The sequence below is a fragment of the Coenobita brevimanus genome, chromosome 7 (genome assembly GCF_032717465.1).
Source record: "Coenobita brevimanus isolate Jiangsu-jjx chromosome 7, ASM3271746v2, whole genome shotgun sequence".
NCBI classification, from domain to species: domain Eukaryota; kingdom Metazoa; phylum Arthropoda; class Malacostraca; order Decapoda; family Coenobitidae; genus Coenobita; species Coenobita brevimanus.
The window spans coordinates 34,312,493-34,326,089 of NC_136960.1; the positions used below are offsets into that span (position 1 = coordinate 34,312,493).

The 13,597-nt window shown below is 41.9% G+C and overlaps 1 protein-coding gene across 2 annotated transcripts in view; it reads right to left on the reverse strand.

Annotated features, from left to right (window-relative positions):
- LOC145404478 (mechanosensory protein 2-like) overlaps nucleotides 1–13,597 on the reverse strand; it is a 707,991-nt gene that overhangs the window by 402,297 nt on the left and 292,097 nt on the right. The gene's annotated exons all lie outside the window — the stretch shown is intronic.

A 13,597-nucleotide genomic window follows, 5' to 3' on the forward strand; every position in this document is an offset into this window, starting at 1 on the left:
AATTAAGGTAGCTTCCATTGATCGAATACAGAGCGGTGGTTACATGAAATTTTATGTGAAGTAGGAATGAGTCTCCTTAGTTACTAGTCAAATCACCTCCCTCCAATCTAACTACACTTGGCTATCAACTGAGCTCTATGGCATTATTAACATAGATCTCAGCTACCATCAAGCAGCATTAACCATCACCACCCCTAATCACCACCAGTACCTACCCTCATCAACAAATCCCACATCACTTGTACCACCATCACCAACACCATCGAAGCCACCTACAACACCAACATCATTGCCATCACCAACACTACTCCCTGTCCCCATTAACACCACTATACTGAACACACCCTTGCCATGCCATCGTCTCTTCCTTCCCCACACACGCCGAAAATTACCCCCAGACACCCCAACGCCACCAAAGAGGCACCCCGGGGAGAGAGAGAGAGAGAGAGAGAGAGAGAGAGAGAGAGAGAGCACATAAGCTTTATAATGAGAAACTCCCGTCATGAAAGGAGAGGCTGCAAAGGCTCAGAAAATCGAGTACTACGGCTTTTATTCTCTCTCTCTCTCTCTCTCTCTCTCTCTCTCTCTCTCTCTCTCTCTCTCTCCACGTCTCAGGACCAGCAGTCGGAAGGTGGGGAGTGGAGGAAAGGGGTGGGGGTGTCGGGCAAGGGGGTGACTGGTAGTGTGAACCCGAGAATAGTCACATAAAAAGTATCGAATCGTGTCTGTTATTTAAAGGCCAGGGGTAAAGTTACAGGAAGAAATAGAAAAGGAGCAGTTTAGTCATTCGAAGTGGACAGTCACCTAAGAAAGTATGGGAGGGGTCGTCTGAAATATCGAAACGAGGTGTACAGTCACATAAATGCAATTGTGAGGAACCGTCTAATACTCGAAGTCCAAGTGTAGGTGGGAAAAAGGTAAATCAGTAACTCCCTGCATTCTAAAACATTTTACTCAAAGTTGAATGCCCCCACCTGGAGGCATCATTAGAAGTGTCAAAGAAGGTGTTTATGGAGATTGTTTATGGGCGTGTGATTAGAAAAGGGTTCCTAATTTGAATATAATCGTTTGGAGGTAACATAGGTAAAAGTTGAAAAAAATATCAACAAAGCAAAAAAAAAAAAACTAGTAAGAAAAAGTTTTGATGATGATGATTTGCCATAACATACTGACAGTGATGATGATGATGATGATTTTGCATAACGTATTGATGATGATGATGATGATACTGATTCTGTATGATGGATTTCGGAGCACCTTTAAATTCATGTTGATGCCAACCTATATATTTGTTCTGATGATTGGAACCACAGAAAATAGTGCGCGTTTATTGTAATAGAATATATGAGTATATCATTTCAAAATTTTTCGTCTACGGAAGTTTTGGTCTTGTGTTCCAGACTGTGAAGCAAGTGGGGGAAACGAGATTCTTTTTTCAGAGAGAGAGAGAGAGAGAGAGAGAGGTAAACACAGGATCTGAGGAGGCGAGGTGGGGTGAGGAGGCTGCCAAAGGAAGGTGTGGAAAAAGAATAAACAGGAGGCGAGGCGGGAGGAAATGAGAACTGCACTTTATTCGAAAATGTTGCAGAAAAAAACATATTTTTCTTCTCTTTCTTGGTGTTGTCGGTGCTGCATCGAGTTCAAGACTGCTGCAGGACTGGATTTTTTTTATTCACTTATTTTCGCTTTCTTTTTATGTATTTGCTTTCCTTGCAGTGTTTTTATTTCTGGATCTCATTCAGCCCATGTATAAGCGAAAACGAGGGGTAGAGAAATGATGATGATGATGATGATGATTATGATGGTGATTATTATTATTATTAGTATTAGTATTAGTATTAGTATTATGACGATGTTGTGTATATTATTTGCCTTGTTCATATTGCAAGCATCAGGTATGAATTGTGTTTTTGTTATTAAAATGCTGGAAGAGGTAGAATGTGTGTGTGTGTGTGTGTGTGTGTGTGTGTGTGTGTGTGTGTGTGTGTGTGTTTGTATTAAATTCATGACTGCTGCAGGACTGGAGTTTTTTTCTTTCTTTTGTGTAAACTTTTTAGTATTTATCTCGGTTCTTTATTTCAAGCGTCAGGAACTATGACCGAATGTGCGTCTTCTTTCGCAGTGCATGACTATTCAGATGTATGAGATATACTCTGTCTCTCTATCTATCTATTGCCAGACCCCTTAATCCCGTAAGGGGTGGCCACAAACAAATCGCCTTCATGTCGCCCTGTCCCCCGCCATTTCATTGCCCTGCTCCCAGCTCACCCTCCCCCCCCTTTCTCATATACCTCTCCACTCCTTCCCTCCATCACATCCTTGGCCTCCTCCTCCCTCTCTCCCCTTCCACTTCAATCACATACACTCTTCATGTCAGTCTCTCACTCACTGAAATATACTCAGAGTAGAAAAAAATGAATTAAAAAAGGTAAGATACATCAGTGATACTCTGATTCTTCCTAATCATCATCATTATCATCATCATCATCACCATCATCATCATCATCCTCATCATCATCATCATCATCATCATAATCATCATCATCATCATTACTTCTCCTCCCCCACTCAAACTCCCTCCTGCCTCCCACTAAACCTCTGCTCCCCCACTTATCTTCTCCTCATTTCCTTCACACCTTCCCACATTTTTCCTCTCCACTCAGCTCTCGCCGACAGCCCACTCTGTCTCCCCTCTCCTGTTCCACTCTTCCCTGTCCCATCCTTTACACCCTCTCCTCCCCCACTCAACTCCTTCCCACCTCCCACTCAAGTCTCTCCTTACGCCTCTCACCTGCTGATTACCACACTCATTAACCCCAGTGGGATACATACGATTATTACACTGGCACCAAGCTGGGTCACATTACCTCCAATAACCGGAACATTACATAATTAAGCAGTTCTCTACCTTGCCGCCTTGTTGTTTTCGTGTTGTATTTCATTTCCTGGGAGTTAAGAAGCTAAAGACAATATTCATTATGAGTTGGTTCCTTCCTCTCCCTCTGTCTTTCTCCATCTACTGACTCCATCCCCCCACACGCTCCCTTCTCCCTGTCTACCTTATCTAGTGCTGGCGAGACTATGTGCCGTATTTAAGGTCACTCTGTAGGGTTCGTAATTACTCTCTCTTGGCGATTCATTCAGCATATTACTCGTTAACACTCTCTTGTGTGCTGTTTATATCGTGTTAATATCGACGTAGTTTCCATTAATAACATGCAGGATAATGTGGAGGTTTAATTTGCAGAATAAATCGCTAAGATAGAAGTATTACGAAGACTCGGAAGCCAGCAAGAAATACAGGCCTATGTGTGGGAGCGTTTAAGTAGCCCACAGGGAGGGGTGTTACGTGAGAGAAGGAACCCACACCTTAAGTATCGCGGTAACTCTTTTGTCGCTCCCCAGGGACTTAACACAGACGAATGTGTGACCTGCAGCGCTACGGTCATGCTTACGGAGTTTCTTATAAATGGATGGAAGAACTGTAAACTATTTGGAAAAGACGTTCACTGGGGAGGTATACCAGTTTCAGTCACCCTTGTACTCGTATATCACCATTACACTACTTTTCTAAATGTGATTATTTTTACATTTTCATCTTTCACGACACTATATATCAATACAGATATCCTTTTCACCTCGTCAGTATAGTGACTCTTTTTCCACATACGAGTAGTTATATTCGGGTTGGTATAGAGCCTGTCGTAATACTCGTACAGCTGGATCTACTGTTATTTAATTTCTTTTCTATACCCGTTTACTCTTTGGATTACGGGATCTTTTCTTGATCAATAAAATTGTTTAGCTATGTCCGTAAAATAAGTACATACAGTCATCGTCCTGCATGGGCAATTGGTACACTACTACACTCTCGGGGGCGCTATCTACTTTTATCAGGTTTTTTATTTATTTCATTCTCAGGCTTTCCAACCTTTTCTTTGATCTGTAAATTATAATAACAAATATATATCCCACACGACAAGACTGTGCGTACCTTATCAGAATATAATTTAGTTATGTGAGTACTGCCTTCTTATTTCTGTTACAATATACTGATTAGCAAAGTCTTCAGAGTGGATAGATTATATATATAGTGTTATTAATCTCTTCACTAATAGATGTCACTCCTTCGCTAATAGATATAATCCCATCACTGATATCAATCCTGAGCCAAATATCATTGTTGTCGGCAAGAGTAAAATGTAGAAGACGTATGCGGGCTGAAGAGCAAGTGATTAAAAATATCGACCTTGTTTGTTTGGGCCTTCACATTAAAACAAATAATAATGATAAAACAATAATACGGTGAAGTGTTTGGCAATTTCCTGTTTAATACCTCGTACATTTTATCCGTCATGAGTTGATATATCAGGTAATAAAGGGTGTTAGCGAAGACTTTCTAACCCCATCGCTACAAATCGTCTCCAAAAATTTATTAGTCATCTCGAGTTAGCATAAATTATATGGTAAATACAACAGACATAACGCAAGGATGAAACTGATTAATACGTCATCGAATTGAACGTAAGAATGAAACTGATAAATACGTCATCGAATTAAACGCAAGAATGAAACTGATAAATACGTCATCGAACTGAACGGAAGAATGAACCTGATAAATACGTCATCGAATTGAACGCAAGAATGAACCTGATAAATACGTCATCGAATTGAACACAAGAATGAAACTGATAAATACGTCATCACACTGAACGCAAGAATGAAACTGATAAATACGTCATCGAGCTGAACGCAAGAATGAAACAGATAAATGCGCCATCGAATTGAACGTGAGAATGACGTAGTAAACACGTCATCGAACTGAACGCAAAAACAAAATAAATACGTAATCAGACTCACTGGACTGAAGAACTTAAATCTCCTCCTCTGTTGTCCGGACTCTGGCATTTAATTAGCATAAATAACGTGACTCGAACTTTTATGCCCCGATATTTCAGGATGTTTTCAGCCATGTCGGGTTTACTTCATGGCGGAAGAGGAATGGCGGGTCTTTTGATTTTACACAAAAAAATGTATAGTTATTACTGGATGTTCTCGCTAGAAATATATGTACTAATTATGCATTGGACATTAGCAATTATAGCAGGAGAATATTTACACATAGATCATGAGAAGCGCGCGCGCACACACACACACACACACACACACACACACACACACACACACACACACACACACACACACAGAAAGTCAGTTTTAAGCCCCCAGATAGAGAAAGAAAAGGAAATTATTACCAGACCAAAAAATATCAAGCACTAAACATAATTAAAATATAATGATTACCTGACCCAACCAAAAAGAAAAAGAAAAAAAGAAAATAACTAAGCACCGAACGTGAGACAAAAAAAGGGAAAAGAGGACGTTATGATTTCCCATTTCACGCTCAGCGAAATTTACCCCCTCCCAATCGCCCCCTACTGCTCATCCCTCTCCCCCTCCCACTCCCCTCCCCCTCTCTAGCCTCTCAGTCTTTATTCTTTACCCTTTTGCTACCGATTCCCCTTTCCACCTCCCCCTACTCCCTTTCATCTCACAAAACATCCTACCATTCATCTTTCTGTCTGTCTGTCTATCTGTCTCTCTCTCTCATGACCATTTTGCCACTCCATCCACATCCTATCCATCTGCTTTCTGCCCCTTTCACCTCTGTAGCCATCAAATTCTCAATAACCACTTTTAACCTCAACCATCCCAATGCCTGTCTCTTTACTCAAGTCTTCTACAATACCAAAACCCTTCCTCCCCTCCCCCTCTGCCCCTTTCTGTCTCCCTCCCCCAGTCCTTCAATACCTCTATTCAGTCCATGCCCACTCTCTTTCATCCCCAATCCCTTTCCCCTTCCTTCACCCCGCTTATCCCCAACCACTCTATACCCTTCATCTTCAACTATCCTCTCCACCCCCCTTCTCACTCCAACGTTGCCCCCACAATCACCCTCTCACTGTATCCACTCTGCACTGCCCTTCATCTTTCAGTCTTTGTATTTATAACTTCACTCCTATTCTTCCTTATCTGCCATTCCCTTATTTTTTGTATCTTACCTGCAACCCCTTCCCCCCACTCCTTATCCCCACAACACTCCCTAAACCCTCTCTTTCAGCTCTCAGTCCCATTCATCTCCCTCTCTCATCTCCCTCTCTACACCATCTCCATCCAATCCATTCCCTCTGCCCTCCTCCCTTATTCTCTCTCCACCATATTCCCTCTACCCCCTGTCCCTCTCACCATTTCCCTTTAGCTCTGAATCCCACTCATCCCTAACATCAATCCTGCCTCGTTCTCTGATCCCTCTCCCTCTCTTCTCTCTCCACCATCTACCCACTCCGTCTTGTCCCGCTCACTATTCCCCTTTAACTCTCAATCCCACTCATCCCCAACCTCAATCCTGTCCCCGCTTCCTCCATCCCCATACCCTTTACCTCTCCTCTCCACCGTCTCCTCCCTCTCCTCCCTCTCACCACTCCCCTTTAGTCCTCAATCCCACCCATCCCCAGCCTCAATCCCGTCCCCGCTTCCCTCATCCCCCTGTGGGTTTGACGTCCCTATGTAATTTTCGCCCCACCACTGAAAAATTAGCATGAATGTGTATTTTTTTTTTTTTTTTTACCACAGCCTCATATTTTTTTGACACCATCGGGGCTTCAAAATTTGCATGCGTCCCCTCCAAAAAATATAGATAGATGTGCCATGGTTCTGATATTAACTCACTTATCGATCCTCCCGGAAAAATGAAAAAAAAGTTGTTAGAAAATGGAGGGCTGTTTTTGGTTTCACGTTTTTTTCTTTTTTACAAATCTGGTTGGTGATTTTTTTGTGTGCTTGTGTTGGCTGTTTTGTATTTATTTTTTTTCCCATTGTTTATGTTCTGAGCCCCATTTATCTTGCTATTGTTCCGCTCCGAAAAGCGGGGTAGTATGACCTGTACATCGGTAAACATCACTCTTACGAAACCATGCTCTAAACTCCATCCTACGCTGGATAAAAATGGGCGATTACCAGGGAAACGATTTATTTATTCTTTATACTTGCTTATTTTGACGTTTTCTTTTTACATCCATGTCGCCGATGTGGTCTCATGGGAAGGATAGGAGCCGAAGACAGAGAATGGCCGGATTCTCTCTTTGTGTGCGTGTCTGTGGTGGTTTCTGAGAAGTGTGGTCGCGAGTATTGTGGGATGGGATGATTGTGCTTCGCCTTTTGTAAACACGGGCTGGCTTTATCAGTGTGTGTGTGTGTGTGTGTGTGTGTGTGTGTGTGTGTGTGTGTGTGTGTGTGTAATAGAACCACGAAGCTGTCTGAACCCTACCAGTTCAAAAAGCGGCATTTCACGCAGATATTCTCCTGCAACTATCGCCATATGATTTGGTTCAGCATAGAAATACCCATCTCCTCTAAAGATTTACATATTTTGGACAATGTTAGCCTAGTCCCTGAGTCCCGCACCTAGCAAGGGATATTATGGGATTGGATGGAACAGTTTAATCCTATTTCATAAAGTGAGAGCATCGCGTTCTTACTTTCTTGTTTTTCATCTTTTTTCTCCCAGTTCAGGATGTCAGCAAAACCCAGATCTCATTGTATATTCTTAAGGTCACTCACAGCTTTGTCCACCGTCCAGCCTCTCACCAAACCGACCTGAGTGAGGTTGGTTTGGGTGGAATTGGTAAGGTTTTGTTAGGTTAGACTAGGTTAGGCAGGGACGAGTTATGTAAAGTAAGCTAGTGTTAGCCTGGGTTAGATTAGGTTATGTTTATGAGTGTAAGGTTGGTGGGTTAGGCTGGTAAGTTATACCTTGTTTGGTTAGGTCAGATTAAGTTAGATTAGCTCAAGCTAGGTTAAGTAAAGTTATATCAGGTCAGCTTAGATTTGGTTAGTCTAGGTCAGATCAGGTCAGGGTAGGTTAGTCCAAGTCAGGTCAGGGGAGGTCAGACTAAATTAATCCAGGTCGGTCAGGTCAGATTAGGTAGCATAGGTTGAGCCCAGCTTCCCCTGCCTCACCCTGACCCTATCACATTGGCCAGGTGCTCTTTATTTACCCCTGCAAGACGTCGCGGCAGGGAAGGTGTAATTTGACTAATGGCGGTGTTGGCACAACCATTGGCCTGATGAAGACGGTGGCCATGGTGGTGAGGATAAAGGCGATGATAAAGGTGGTGGTGGTGATGGAAGTAGTGGTGATGGTGGTTGGGATGGTGGCGGGGATTGTGGTGATAAAGGAGAGGGTATAGAATGTGAGGATGGTGGTGGTAGTACGTGTGGTTATGGGGATGGTGTGAATATTCTATATGTGAAGAGGATGGTGGTGGTTGTGGAAATAGTATGGATGCGTGTAAGAAATAAATATTAATGGGCAGAGTAGACAAATTATGATTCACTTTTTTATGTATTCAGTGAGGATGGTAAGAGGAAAATAAATGTTTGGAAAGAAAGATCAACATTACCTAGAATGATGATGATGAAAAAGAGAAGAAAGTTGATGATGATGATGATAAAAGAAAGTATTGGCAGACAGCAAGCAACACAGTGGCCTAGCAAAACAAAAGCATCCAATATTCTTCCAGTGAAAACAGATATGCCAATATTTCCCTCTTTTATTTTTAGCCATATTCTCATTCGCATAGGACACTTTAGAGCATTTTTAGCCATGCACAACTGCTTGCATAAAAAAAAAAATTGATCCATCTGATAACTATACCGTAAATAACGAGACAACGAACAATGAGTATCGAAAACTAATGATGCATCTTTGGAGCCCAGTAATCTTTTTAGAACATCATATAAGAGCTTTATGCATATTCAGCCAAACACTAGAATTATGTTTTTATCTGTGACTGTATACTATATAACCAACCGATGAATTTTCCTTTAACTCTCCTTATTCATCTCCTTCTCTAGCATGTCTCTTCTTTCCTTCCTCTTTCTTTTTCCCCTCGCCCTTTTATCCCTTCTCCTTGTCCCTCTCCTCCCCCCCCCTCTCCCTTCTCTTCCTGAATTACTTTCCCCCAGACGAGAGTAATTGTAACTTGTGTTGACTTTGAGGGTGGAATACTAATGTCACCCCCACCACCACAATCTATGATACCACGCTGCATGAGGCCACAGTCACAATTTTTTTTTTTTTTTTTTTTAGAGAGAGAGAAAGAGAGAGACTGGGATCTTACAAACATCTTACGAAATTTAATAATCTTGAAATGACACGATACGAGTATTTGTACCTGCTTCGTGAATAGGACTGAGGGCAACGCAAGCTTATTAACCTACGGCTTCCACAATTACAGAGTATATTCTCACGACCTCCCATCCCCTCCCCACCAAAATTCCAGCTTATTCCATCCATATCTTTGTCCCCTACATCTATTCCTTTACCCACCTTGATACTAATCCTTGAAGAATAATTTGAAATAAACCGTCACGGCACACAAACTGTTAATCCTGTGATGCATTTTTACAGGGTGTATTTTCCTGCCCAGCCCGACCGTCCGCCATATTCCCAGTCCATCCCACTCATTCCTTTCCTTACCACGCCCATTTCTTCCCCTCCCCCCCCTCCCTCATTGACAGTTTCATGGCATGACGTAGACCATGCTGTCAAAGAAAGCACTTTTCTTTCTTTTTTTCACACTTGCGACATGCTGGAGATGTGTTTTTTTTTTTTTTTTTTTTTTTTAGCCGCAGGGGAATATTTAACAGGTCGTGAATATCTTACATTAGATTTTCTTACAAGCCCGTTAGAGATACTTTTTCCGTATTTTCTTACCTCGAGAAAGTAATAAATACATCATATCATTGGCATCTTCTGAGTTATTTTGCACTAGAAAAGTCAGACACTGTACCTTGTTTGGTTTTTACTGTTCGAAAAATTTTGACAGTCTACGAATATCTCCAGAACCATGAACCACGGCTTAAAATTCTACAAACACAAGCTCAAAATTTAAACCCACTTTCTTTTTCTCCTTTTTCTTCGCTCAAAAAAAGAAAAGAAAAAGTTGGGTTTATTTTGGCAAAGTTGGCAAAGACTCGAGTAACATGTCTGCCCCAGTGGACCTCTGAGCAACTTGGGAACCACAAGGGTAATATATACGCGACGAGGAACGTGTGGGTGTTGTGTTCATCATCATCATCATCATCCTTGTCATCATCATCAGCAGCAGCAGCATTATTATCGTCCCAACTCAATTCAGCTTTCCTTCCTTCTCTTTACTTCCCATTCTTCCTCTCTTTTTTTTCTTTTCCTCCTCTCCTGCCCTTGTCCTACCCCATTCGCCCTCTTTTTCCTTTCACATCCTCTCTCTCTCCCTCACATCAAAGCCTCTCCTTCATATTTTCCTCTCTTTCTCTCTCCTCCATCCATCCACCCTCTCTTCCAACCCATTCTCTGTTCCTCAGTTCTACATAAAAGCCTCTCCTCTTCTCTCACGTTCTTTCTCGCCGTCCCTTCTCTCTCTTCCCTCTCTCCTTTCCTCCATCGCCTCTCTCCTTATCACATCAAAGCTGGGGGAATGGACTCGTGTGTGTGTGTGTGTGTGTGTGTGTGTGTGTGTGTGTGTGTGTGTGTTTACCACTTCTGCCTGAGGATGTCATTTATACATTATTCTTGCTGCTGCCAGACGATGCTGTTCAGTTTAGGAAAGATATCTAGTATTGGAGAGGTGAATGAAGGCCTTATCTAACCCCACAAGTTCGAAAAATCTCTTCAAACTCAAAAAATCGTCTGTTTATACCAAGAACAAAGCCAAGAAGACGTCTGCGCAGAAAATAGATTGAATTTGCCCATCCATATTGCTTGTTTGGGGGCTGAACACAAAAGCTATCGGAGTGGAAACAGCAAAAATGTCAATATAATATGCACGAATTCGAAACCACGTCAGAGAGAGAGAGAGAGAGAGAAACAACAGACGAAATGGAGAACATGTACATGTTGGAGACAGGGAGAGACATGGTTAGGCCTTCAGAGTGAGAGTAATTGTTTTAGTGACGTTGAAAGGAGTCTGGGAAATAGCTTAATAGATGCTCTTTATATTTACCTATATGTTGAGTTTGTGTGGCTGTGTGGTGGTGGTAATGGGCGGCGAGTGTGTGGTGTTTGTGGTGGTTGCGATAGGTGAGGTAGATATCGTTGTGGTGAATGCGGAAGATATGATGACTGTGGTAATAATGGCGGTGGTGGTTGTGGTAGGAGTGATGTTTGTGGTTGATGTCTTAGTTGCGATTGATGTTGTGGTTGTGGTAGTGGTGGTGGTACTGTAGTTGTGGTGATTGTGGTAGATTTGGTGGTTGTGGTATTTTTGCTTGTGGTGGTGATTGTGGTAGTCTGTGATAGTTGTGGTATCTGTGTTACTTGATGGTAACGGATGATGATGATGATGATAGTGTGTGTGTGTGTGTGTGTGTGTGTGTGTGTGTGTGTGTGTGTGTGGAGCTTGACTCTCATGTAACGATGGTTGTGTGGTAAATGCCATACAAGAAAATATCAAAGTGTCCTAAACAAGATAAATCGTTCAAGGAAAGGTGTAACGGAATCATCAACAGGCCAACGAAAACACGGCTCTTATCTTGTATTACCTTTCAGTGATTATACAAGGAGTATTACCTTTTAATGATAATATTTTTGGTATGTCAAATATGTCAAACTCACTCGAATTCCGTCGCATACCCCAAAACACTAGCAATATTTTGGACATAGTTATACACATTCACTGGCTATATTCGCAGCTCTATGCGGGGACAACCTAGTTATTAAAAAAATATATATATAGATGCTGTTGCTTCGTTATTCCAGGCATTCAAGCGACAATGCATAATAAATAGGTTACAGAAAAGATTATGTATTGTAAGATGTACTTTTGTATTTCCCATCATCATCATCATCATCAGTAGAGTACAACTTTAAACCCATTCATTGTGATCCTACTTCACCCAATCCTCAGGTGCGAAAAAATGAAGATGATGATGACGATGATGATGATGATAACTTTTTCTTTCTCTTCATTGATTCTTTTTAATAATTAAATAAGAGAGAGAGAGAGAGAGAGAGAGAGAGAGAGAGAGAGGGAGAGAGAGAGGAAACACTGGCACACCAGTCTGTATTTTCTTGACGGCCTTGTGAAAAACGCGCCACAGGAAGAAAAAGCCTCTTCTCTGCAATATATTTTTTACACCCTTCCTTCCATCCTCTTTTCCTACACGCAGACCTCTTTTTTTTTTTTTTCTTTCTCCATTTTTGATCCTGCCAGTTGAGTTTTTTTGTTTCCTTACTCTTTTATTTTTGTCTCGTAAGACTATTTCTAGCATCTCACTTGATATTTACTTTTTTATCTTCCACCTTTTCCATTGTTTTCTCCTCCTACTTCGGTCACTGCATCCTACGTAATTCCATATCCCTCTTGATCCCTCTCACCATTCCACATCATCATCCCACCGCTCCACCTCATTCTCTAACGCTGTCACTCATCGCTCACTCCACATCACCTTTCCCCTTTATCTCCACATCACCACTTCATCATCCGCCCTACTCTCCACTCCCACACCACTCCACAGTACATCCTCCTTTTTCTCTCTTCATTCCATACCAAGCCACACTTTCTCACCCTCCCTCTCCACATAAGTCTCTCCTCATCTTTGCACTCCATCTCTCCACTTTCTCTCTCTCTCTCTCTCTCTCTCTCTCTCTCTCTCTCTCTCTCTCTCTCTCTCTCTCTCTCTCTCTCTCTCTCTCTCATATTACGAAAAACATGGGAAATAATTACGATTTACTTTTACACGTTGCCTTGAAAAAATATTCACGATGAGAAGAACAAGAGGAACAGAATAGGAAACAAGAGGAAGAAAGGACGAAGAAAAGATGAGAGGAGGAGGAGAGGGAGAGTTAGAGAATATTGAATGGAAAGGAAAACTCATACCCCCCCCCCACGACAACATTTCACCAATGCAACTTTAAAAAGCTTGAGTCAGTGTACATGATCGGTAAATAAAGGTCAGTGCCACTACCCAACCCGTACATACCGAGGAGTGCAAGTAGGTGCGAGTTATGCTGTGAAGGAGGTGTGTGTGTGTGTGTGTGTGTGTGTAAATATTATGATGGTGGAGAGACTGAGACGTGAATGGAGGAGAGTTAATGGAGGAATTACGTTATGTAAAGTTATAGAGGATGAGGTTACTTGTCAGCAGGAGAGTTACTATAAAAATGATGAGTATTCATAAAAGTAATGGAGGAATATTAAAAGAAAAACAAAAAGAGATATTGCCAAAGATAGAAAAACTTTCAACACTCTCTCTCTCTCTCTCTCTCTCTCTCTCTCTCTCTCTCTCTCTCTCTCTCCAATCTTTTCAGTCCCAGTCTTCATTGTTCTCCCTCTTCTCCCCTCCACTTTCTTTTCCTTTTCCTTACCCCTACGTATGACCTATTTTTCACACCCTCTCCTTTCCTTTATCCCTTTCTCCGCTTCCCCTCCCTTCTCCGTTCTGTCCCCTCAATATGACCTATTTTTCACCCCTTCTCCCCCTCCCCCACCTCCCTCACCGCCATATGGACCATAAACTACGATAAATTAGGCCCATTAACCACATACCAAAAAAA